Raw genomic sequence first — 11,081 nt, forward strand, 5'->3', positions numbered from 1 at the left:
ATACTGCTGTGTACATCCTGTGCCATGTATGTAATGTCTGAGGGGGGTATATACTGCTGTGTACATCTTATGTCATGTATGTAATGTCTGAGGGGGTATATACTGCTGTGTACATCCTGTGCCATGTATGTAATGTCTGAGGAGGTATATACTGCTGTGTACACCCTGTGCCATGTATGTAATGTCTGAGGGGTATATACTGCTGTGTACACCCTGTGTCATGTATGTAATGTCTGAGGGGGTATATACTGCTGTGTACACCCTGTGCCATGTATGTAATGTCTGAGGAGGTATATACTGCTGTGTACACCCTGTGCCATGTATGTAATGTCTGAGGGGGTATATACTGCTGTGTACACCCTGTGCCATGTATGTAATGTCTGAGTGGGGTATATACTGCTGTGTACATCCTGTGTCATGTATGTAATGTCTGAGTGGGGTATATACTGCTGTGTACATCCTGTGCCATGTATGTAATGTCTGAGGGGTATATACTGCTGTGTACACCCTGTGCCATGTATGTAATGTCTGAGGGGGTATATACTGCTGTGTACACCCTGTGTCATGTATGTAATGTCTGAGGGGGTATATACTGCTGTGTACACCCTGTGCCATGTACGTAATGTCTGAGGTGGTATATACTGCTGTGTACATCCTGTGCCATGTATGTAATGTCTGAGGGGGTATATACTGCTGTGTACATCTTGTGTCATGTATGTAATGTCTGAGGGGGTAAATACTGCTGTGTACACCCTGTGTCATGTATGTAATGTCTGAGGGGGTATATACTGCTGTGTACACCCTGTGTCATGTATGTAATGTCTGAGGAGGTATATACTGCTGTGTACACCCTGTGCCATGTATGTAATGTCTGAGGAGGTATATACTGCTGTGTACACCCTGTGTCATGTATGTAATGTCTGAGGGGGTATATACTGCTGTGTACACCCTGTGCCATGTATGTAATGTCTGAGGGGGTATATACTGCTGTGTACATCCTGTGCCATGTATGTAATGTCTGAGGGGGTATATACTGCTGTGTACACCCTGTGTCATGTATGTAATGTCTGAGGAGGTATATACTGCTGTGTACACCCTGTGCCATGTATGTAATGTCTGAGGGGGTATATACTGCTGTGTACATCTTGTGTCATGTATGTAATGTCTGAGGGGGTATATACTGCTGTGTACACCCTGTGTCATGTATGTAATGTCTGAGGGGGTATATACTGCTGTGTACATCCTGTGCCGTGTATGTAATGTCTGAGGGGGTATATACTGCTGTGTACACCCTGTGCCATGTATGTAATGTCTGAGGGGGTATATACTGCTGTGTACACCCTGTGCCATGTATGTAATATCTGAGGGGGTATATACTGCTGTGAACATCCTGTGCCATGTATGTAATGTCTGAGGGGGTATATACTGCTGTGTACACCCTGTGTCATGTATGTAATGTCTGAAGGGGTATATACTGCTGTGTACACCCTGTGTCATGTATGTAATGTCTGAGGAGGTATATACTGCTGTGTACACCCTGTGCCATGTATGTAATGTCTGAGGGGGTATATACTGCTGTGTACACCCTGTGTCATGTATGTAATGTCTGAGGGGGTATATACTGCTGTGTACATCTTGTGTCATGTATGTAATGTCTGAGGGGGTATATACTGCTGTGTACATCTTGTGTCATGTATGTAATGTCTGAGGAGGTATATACTGCTGTGTACATCTTGTGTCATGTATGTAATGTCTGAGGGGGTATATACTGCTGTGTACACCCTGTGCTATGTATGTAATGTCTGGGGGGGTATATACTGCTGTGTACACCCTGTGTCATGTATGTAATGTCTGAGGGGGTATATACTGCTGTGTACACCCTGTGTCATGTATGTAATGTCTGAGGGGGTATATACTGCTGTGTACATCCTGTGCCATGTATGTAATGTCTGAGGGGTATATACTGCTGTGTACACCCTGTGCCATGTATGTAATGTCTGAGGGGGTATATACTGCTGTGTACACCCTGTGCCATGTCATGTATGTAATGTCTGAGGGGGTATATACTGCTGTGTACATCTTGTGTCATGTATGTATGTAATGTCTGAGGGGGTATATACTGCTGTGTACATCTTGTGTCATGTATGTAATGTCTGAGGGGGTATATACTGCTGTGTACACCCTGTGTCATGTATGTAATGTCTGAGGTGGTATATACTGCTGTATACACCCTGTGCCATGTATGTAATGTCTGAGGGGTATATACTGCTGTGTACACCCTGTGTCATGTATGTAATGTCTGAGGGGGTATATACTGCTGTGTACACCCTGTGTCATGTATGTAATGTCTGAGGGGGTATATACTGCTGTGTACACCCTGTGCCATGTATGTAATGTTGAGGGGGTATATACTGCTGTGTACATCTTGTGTCATGTATGTAATGTCTGAGGGGGTATATACTGCTGTGTACACCCTGTGTTATGTATGTAATGTCTGAGGGGGTACATACTGCTGTGTACACCCTGTGTCATGTATGTAATGTCTGAGGGGGTATATACTGCTGTGTACATCCTGTGTCATGTATGTAATGTCTGAGGGGGTATATACTGCTGTGTACATCCTGTGTCATGTATGTAATGTCTGAGGAGGTATATGCTGCTGTGTACACCCTGTGTCATGTATGTAATGTCTGAGAGGGTATATACTGCTGTGTACACCCTGTGCCATGTATGTAATGTCTGAGGGGGTATATACTGCTGTGAACATCCTGTGTCATGTATGTAATGTCTGAGGGGGTATATACTGCTGTGTACATCCTGTGCCATGTATGTAATGTCTGAGGGGGTATATACTGCTGTGTACACCCTGTGCCATGTATGTAATGTCTGAGGTGGTATATACTGCTGTGTACATCCTGTGCCATGTATGTAATGTCTGAGGGGGTATATACTGCTGTGTACACCCTGTGTCATGTATGTAATGTCTGAGGGGGTATATACTGCTGTGTACACCCTGTGTCATGTATGTAATGTCTGAGGGGGTATATACTGCTGTGTACATCCTGTGCCATGTATGTAATGTCTGAGGGGGTATATACTGCTGTGTACACCCTGTGCCATGTATGTAATGTCTGAGGGGGTATATACTGCTGTGTACACCCTGTGCCATGTAAGTAATGTCTGAGGGGGTATATACTGCTGTGTACATCCTGTGCCATGTATGTAATGTCTGAGGGGGTATATACTGCTGTGTACATCCTGTGTCATGTATGTAATGTCTGAGGGGGTATATACTGCTGTGTACACCCTGTGCCATGTATGTAATGTCTGAGGAGGTATATACTGCTGTGTACACCCTGTGTCATGTATGTAATGTCTGAGGGGGTATATACTGCTGTGAACATCCTGTGTCATGTATGTAATGTCTGAGGGGGTATATACTGCTGTGTACATCCTGTGTCATGTATGTAATGTCTGAGGGCGTATATACTGCTGTGTACACCCTGTGTCATGTATGTAATGTCTGAGGGGGTATATACTGCTGTGTACACCCTGTGCCATGTAGGTAATGTCTGAGGTGGTATATACTGCTGTGTACATCTTGTGTCATGTATGTAATGTCTGAGGGGGTATATACTGCTGTGTACACCCTGTGTCATGTATGTAATGTCTGAGGGGGTATATACTGCTGTGTACACCCTGTGCCATGTATGTAATGTCTGAGGGGGTATATACTGCTGTGTACATCCTGTGCCATGTATGTAATGTCTGAGGGGGTATATACTGCTGTGTACACCCTGTGCCATGTATGTAATGTCTGAGGGGGTATATACTGCTGTGTACACCCTGTGCCATGTATGTAATGTCTGAGGGGGTATATACTGCTGTGTACATCCTGTGCCATGTATGTAATGTCTGAGGGGGTATATACTGCTGTGTACACCCTGTGTCATGTATGTAATGTCTGAGGAGGTATATACTGCTTTGTATATATATATATATATATATATATATATATCAAAGCCACACGTGCGCCTTCTTAAAACCACAAGGAAACATTTGAAAAATGATGCGTTTTCAATGCGTTCAAAATCGCAGCAGAGATGTGACAAAAATGCCCCGTGTATCACCACTGGCCATAGAGGTGTGGAACTGAAGTTCAGCAGTGAAAGGGTGTTTTTTGATCACAACTTGGGAGAGGGTGTGTCTCACTAATTAAGGCCAATTAAGAGCTGCTAAATGCTTGCCTCAGCTGAGGGCCCTCAGGTCTGAAGAGGAGCAGGACAGGTGAGAGCAGCCATATTGGATTATATGTTTGGATCTTCCATTGCTACTTCTGATGTTATCAGGATTGTGGTTCTGTGGAACTAGAGATAGAGGCTGGGAGGAGGGGGACAGATATTTTGGGGGCTTCAGCAGCTAGAAGTATAAATCTGGTCTTAGTTCTTCCAGGCCTCCATGGCTCAGGCTGAGATCCATAGACACCTCGTCTGATCTTACAAACTGCTGTGATCTCCAAAACTAGAGCTGCAGCAGTTATACAAGAAGACGGGGATATAGGGGGGCCAGAAGACCCTCCACCTCCAGCCTCTAAACTTGTATCTTCTTACGGGGGTGGGGGGGGGGGGGTATAGTTTAATGCACCTGGTGACCGTTTTCTTTTACAATGGATGCACTTGCTCATAATTTTCAGGCGAGGGGATAACCTCATGATCAGATATATCTCTCAGCTAATTGCCCTATAGGGTCGTGAGCGGCTGGAGATAGCCATTCCTGCTGCTCCACTTGGGACTCGGTGTCTGTCTGTCACTACTGTGTAGCCAAGTTGCAATACCCCTCACAACCTGTGTACCTGTATCTTACACTTTCTTTATCTTTTTTCATTTTGACAGGACAGTCTCTGGACGCCTACCCCAGCTGTGACGAGCTGCAATTACACGGTAAGTCCTCCGTAGCATGAATACGTTGCATTGATAATTGAGGGGTTATTGGTGTAGCATCATGTGAAAGGGGCATATAGTCGCAGCACTCAAATAACTTGAGTGTATCTTCCTGTTTCATTAACCTTGCATCTAGTGGTAGCACAAAGCGGATTCCGGAAGCGGCTATTTCATTTTCACTGGAAGACGTAAGGTCCATGATTCCCTCGTGGAACTTATACTTTTGGTGTCGATGGGACGGCGGCTGAGGGTAAGGAATCTGTGGCGGGCTACTATTGGGTGTAGGGTTAGGGCCATGCATCTAGTGGTAGCACAAAGCGGATTCTGGAAGCAGCTATTTCATTTTCACCGGAAGACGTAAGGTCCATGATTCCCTCGTTGTGGAACTTATCCTTTTGGTGTTGATGAGACGGCGGTGGAGGGAATCTGTGGCGGGCTACTATTGGGTGTAGCGCCTTGCATCTAGTGGTAGCACAAAGCGGATTCTGGAAGCAGCTATTTCATTTTCACTAGAAGACGTAAGGTCCATGATTCCCTCGTTGTGGAACTTATCCTTTTGGTGTTGATGAGACGGCGGTGGAGGGAATCTGTGGCGGGCTACTATTGGGTGTAGCGCCTTGCATCTAGTGGTAGCACAAAGCGGATTCTGGAAGCAGCTACTTCATTTTCACTGGAAGACGTAAGGTCCATGATTCCCTCGTGGAACTTATCCTTTTGGTGTCGATGGGACGGCGGCTGAGGGTAAGGAATCTGTGGCGGGCTACTATTGGGTGTAGGGTAGGGTTAGCGGATTGCATCTAGAAGGTGTAACCCTAACCCTTACGTACGGCTGATCGCTTGTTTTATCTTTGCAGATTCTTGATGACCAAAGAATTTTGTTAATTGATGAAGACTTTGTGTACAGTGGAGACTGACCTATACTAAATCACTGAATGTTTGTATTGGTTTTTTTTTAAATAAAATATAAACTTTTCAAATCTCAATCCCCTCGTGAAGTTACACGATAAAGATAATTTTTAACCACTTTATGTTACTCGGTGTCTTCCTTTTTCCAACTTCTCAATAATTTCTCTCAATTGTGGAACTTATCCTTTTGGTGTTGATGGGACGGCGGTGGAGGGAATTTGTGGCGGGCTACTATTGGGTGTAGGGTTAGGGCCTTGCATCTAGTGGTAGCACAAAGCGGATTCTGGAAGCAGCTACTTCATTTTCACTGGAAGACGTAAGCTCCATGATTTCCTCGTGGAACTTATACTTTTGGTGTCGATGGGACGGCAGCAGAGGGTAAGGAATCTGTGGCGGGCTACTATTTAATGCACCTGGTGACCGTTTTCTTTTACAATGGATGCACTTGCTCATGATTTTCAGGCGAGGGGATAACCTCATGATCAGATATATCTCTCAGCTAATTGCCCTATAGGGTCGTGAGCGGCTGGAGATAGCCATTCCTGCTGCTCCACTTGGGACTCGGTGTCTGTCTGTCACTACTGTGTAGCCAAGTTGCAATACCCCTCACAACCTGTGTACCTGTATCTTACACTTTCTTTATCTTTTTTCATTTTGACAGGACAGTCTCTGGACGCCTGCCCCAGCTGTGACGAGCTGCAATTACACGGTAAGTCCTCCGTAGCATGAATACGTTGCATTGATAATTGAGGGGTTATTGGTGTAGCATCATGTGAAAGGGGCATATAGTCGCAGCACTCAAATAACTTGAGTGTATCTTCCTGTTTCATTAACCTTGCATCTAGTGGTAGCACAAAGCGGATTCCGGAAGCGGCTATTTCATTTTCACTGGAAGACGTAAGGTCCATGATTCCCTCGTCGTGGAACTTATCCTTTTGGTGTCGATGGGACAGTGGTGGAGGGAATCTGTGGCGGGCTACTATTGGGTGTAGGGTTAGGGCCTTGCATCTAGTGGTAGCACAAAGCGGATTCTGGAAGCGGCTATTTCATTTTCACCGGAAGACGTAAGGTCCATGATTCCCTCGTTGTGGAACTTATCCTTTTGGTGTTGATGGGACGGCGGTGGAGGGAATCTGTGGCGGGCTACTATTGGGTGTAGCGCCTTGCATCTAGTGGTGGCACAAAGCGGATTCTGGAAGCAGCTATTTCATTTTCACTAGAAGACGTAAGGTCCATGATTCCCTCGTTGTGGAACTTATCCTTTTGGTGTTGATGGGACGGCGGTGGAGGGAATCTGTGGCGGGCTACTATTGGGTGTAGCTCCTTGCATCTAGTGGTAGCACAAAGCGGATTCTGGAAGCAGCTACTTCATTTTCACTAGAAGACGTAAGGTCCATGATTCCCTCGTGGAACTTATCCTTTTGGTGTCGATGGGACGGCGGCTGAGGGTAAGGAATCTGTGACGGGCTACTATTGGGTGTAGGGTAGGGTTAGCGGATTGCATCTAGAAGGTGTAACCCTAACCCTTACGTACGGCTGATCGCTTGTTTTATCTTTGCAGATTCTTGATGACCAAAGAATTTTGTTAATTGATGAAGACTTTGTGTACCGTGGAGACTGACCTATACTAAATCACTGAATGTTAAGAATTGTAATTTTGTGTTGGTTTCTATGAAAATGTGTTTTGTTTTGTTTTTCAAATAAAATATAAACTTTTCAAATCTCAATCCCCTCGTGAAGTTAAACAATAAAGATAATTTTTAACCACTTTATGTTACTCGGTGTCTTCCTTTTCCAACTTCTCAATAATTTCTCTCAATTGTGTAACTTATCATTTTGGTGTTGATGGGACAGCGGTGGAGGGAATCTGTGGCGGGCTACTATTGGGTGTAGGGTATATACTGCTGTGTACATCCTGTGCCATGTATGTAATGTCTGAGGGGGTATATACTGCTGTGTACATCCTGTGTCATGTATGTAATGTCTGAGGGGGTATATACTGCTGTGTACACCCTGTGCCATGTATGTAATGTCTGAGGGGGTATATACTGCTGTGTACACCCTGTGTCATGTATGTAATGTCTGAGGGGGTATATACTGCTGTGAACACCCTGTGCCATGTATGTAATGTCTGAGGGGGTATATACTGCTGTGTACACCCTGAGCCATGTATGTAATGTCTGAGGGGGTATATACTGCTGTGTACATCCTGTGTCATGTATGTAATGTCTGAGGGGGTATATACTGCTGTGTACATCCTGTGTCATGTATGTAATGTCTGAGGGGGTATATACTGCTGTGCACACCCTGTGCCATGTATGTAATGTCTGAGGAGGTATATACTGCTGTGTACACCCTGTGTCATGTATGTAATGTCTGAGGGGGTATATACTGCTATGTATATCCTGTGTCATGTATGTAATGTCTGAGGGGGTATATACTGCTGTGTACACCCTGTGTCATGTATGTAATGTCTGAGGGGGTATATACTGCTGTGTACATCCTGTGCCATGTATGTAATGTCTGAGGGGGGTATATACTGCTGTGAACATCCTGTGCCGTGTATGTAATGTCTGAGGAGGTATATACTGCTGTGTACACCCTGTGCCATGTATGTAATGTCTGAGGGGGTATATACTGAGGGGGTATATACTGCTGTGTACACCCTGAGCCATGTATGTAATGTCTGAGGGGGTATATACTGCTGTGTACACCCTGTGCCATGTATGTAATGTCTGAGGGGGTATATACTGCTGTGTACACCCTGAGCCATGTATGTAATGTCTGAGGGGGTATATACTGCTGTGTACACCCTGAGCCATGTATGTAATGTCTGAGGGGGTATATACTGCTGTGTACACCCTGTGTCATGTATGTAATGTCTGAGGGGGTATATACTGCTGTGTACACCCTGTGCCATGTATGTAATGTCTGAGGGGGTATATACTGCTGTGTACACCCTGAGCCATGTATGTAATGTCTGAGGGGGTATATACTGCTGTGTACACCCTGAGCCATGTATGTAATGTCTGAGGGGGTATATACTGCTGTGTACACCCTGTGTCATGTATGTAATATCTGAGGGGTATATACTGCTGTGTACACCCTGTGCCATGTATGTAATGTCTGAGGGGGTATATACTGCTGTGTACACCCTGAGCCATGTATGTAATGTCTGAGGGGGTATATACTGCTGTGTACACCCTGAGCCATGTATGTAATGTCTGAGGGGGTATATACTGCTGTGTACACCCTGTGTCATGTATGTAATGTCTGAGGGGGTATATACTGCTGTGTACACCCTGTGTCATGTATGTAATGTCTGAGGGGTATATACTGCTGTGTACACCCTGTGTCATGTATGTAATATCTGAGGGGTATATACTGCTGTGTACACCCTGTGCCATGTATGTAATGTCTGAGGGGGTATATACTACTGTGTACACCCTGAGCCATGTATGTAATGTCTGAGGGGGTATATACTGCTGTGTACACCCTGTGTCATGTATGTAATGTCTGAGGGGGTATATACTGCTGTGTACACCCTGAGCCATGTATGTAATGTCTGAGGGGATATATACTGCTGTGTACACCCTGTGTCATGTATGTAATGTCTGAGGGGTATATACTGCTGTGTACACCCTGTGTCATGTATGTAATATCTGAGGGGTATATACTGCTGTGTACACCCTGTGCCATGTATGTAATGTCTGAGGGGGTATATACTGCTGTGTACATCCTGTGCCATGTATGTAATGTCTGAGGGGGTATATACTGCTGTGTACACCCTGAGCCATGTATGTAATGTCTGAGGGGGTATATACTGCTGTGTACACCCTGTGTCATGTATGTTGTGTCTGAGGGGTATATACTGCTGTGTACACCCTGTGTCATGTATGTAATATCTGAGGGGTATATACTGCTGTGTACACCCTGTGCCATGTATGTAATGTCTGAGGGGGTATATACTGCTGTGTACATCCTGTGCCATGTATGTAATGTCTGAGGGGGTATATACTGCTGTGTACACCCTGTGCCATGTATGTAATGTCTGAGGGGGTATATACTGCTGTGTACACCCCTTGCAATGTATGTAATGTCTGAGGGGGTATATACTGCTGTGTACACCCTGTGTCATGTATGTAATGTCTGAGGAGGTATATACTGCTGTGTACACCCTGTGCCGTGTATGTAATGTCTGAGGGGGTATATACTGCTGTGTACACCCTGTTCCATGTATGTAATGTCTGAGGAGGTATATACTGCTGTGTACACCCTGTGCCGTGTATGTAATGTCTGAGGGGTATATACTGCTGTGTACACCATGTGTCACGTATGTAGTGTCTGAGGGCGTATATACTGCTGTGTACACCCTGTGCCATGTATGTAATGTCTGAGGGGGTATATACTGCTGTGTACACCCTGTGCCATGTATGTAATGTCTGAGGAGGTATATACTGCTGTGTACACCCTGTGCCATGTATGTAATGTCTGAGGGGTATATACTGCTGTGTACACCCTGTGCCATGTATGTAATGTCTGAGGGGTATATACTGCTGTGTACACCCTGTGCCATGTATGTAATGTCTGAGGGGGTATATACTGCTGTGTACACCCTGTGTCATGTATGTAATGTCTGAGGGCGTATATACTGCTGTGTACACCCTGTGCCATGTATGTAATGTCTGAGGGGGTATATACTGCTGTGTACACCCTGTGCCATGTATGTAATGTCTGAGGAGGTATATACTGCTGTGTACACCCTGTGCCATGTATGTAATGTCTGAGGGGGTATATACTGCTGTGTACACCCCGTGCAATGTATGTAATGTCTGAGGGGGTATATACTGCTGTGTACATCCCGTGCCATGTATGTAATGTCTAAGGAGGTATATACTGCTGTGTACACCCTGTTCCATGTATGTAATGTCTGAGGAGGTATATACTGCTGTGTACACCCTGTGCCGTGTATGTAATGTCTGAGGGGGTATATACTGCTGTGTACACCCTGTGTCATGTATGTAATGTCTGAGGAGGTATATACTGCTGTGTACAACCTGTGTCATGTATGTATTGTCTGAGGGGTATATACTGATGTTGTCAGGGTCGTAATCGACAATTAACCGGTCCAGTCAGTCACCTCCAAATTAGATAGAGCAAGTGTGCACATTTTCAAGATAAAATCTGAGATAAGATTATTCAGGTTTTAATCTTAAGCAAGCTCTTCACTCTAGC

General features: G+C 45.0%; 1 long non-coding RNA gene across 1 annotated transcript; it reads left to right on the forward strand.

Annotated features, from left to right (window-relative positions):
- Window positions 1–4,712: 4,712 nt before the first annotated feature.
- On the forward strand, window positions 4,713–7,605 carry LOC140106598 (uncharacterized). The gene is made up of 4 exons (XR_011850818.1): window positions 4,713–4,940; window positions 5,795–5,874; window positions 6,508–6,555; window positions 7,408–7,605. It is a non-coding gene; the product is annotated as an uncharacterized lncRNA (long non-coding RNA).
- Window positions 7,606–11,081: the final 3,476 nt, after the last annotated feature.

The sequence above is a fragment of the Engystomops pustulosus genome, chromosome 11 (genome assembly GCF_040894005.1).
Source record: "Engystomops pustulosus chromosome 11, aEngPut4.maternal, whole genome shotgun sequence".
Classification (NCBI taxonomy): Eukaryota; Metazoa; Chordata; class Amphibia; order Anura; family Leptodactylidae; genus Engystomops; species Engystomops pustulosus.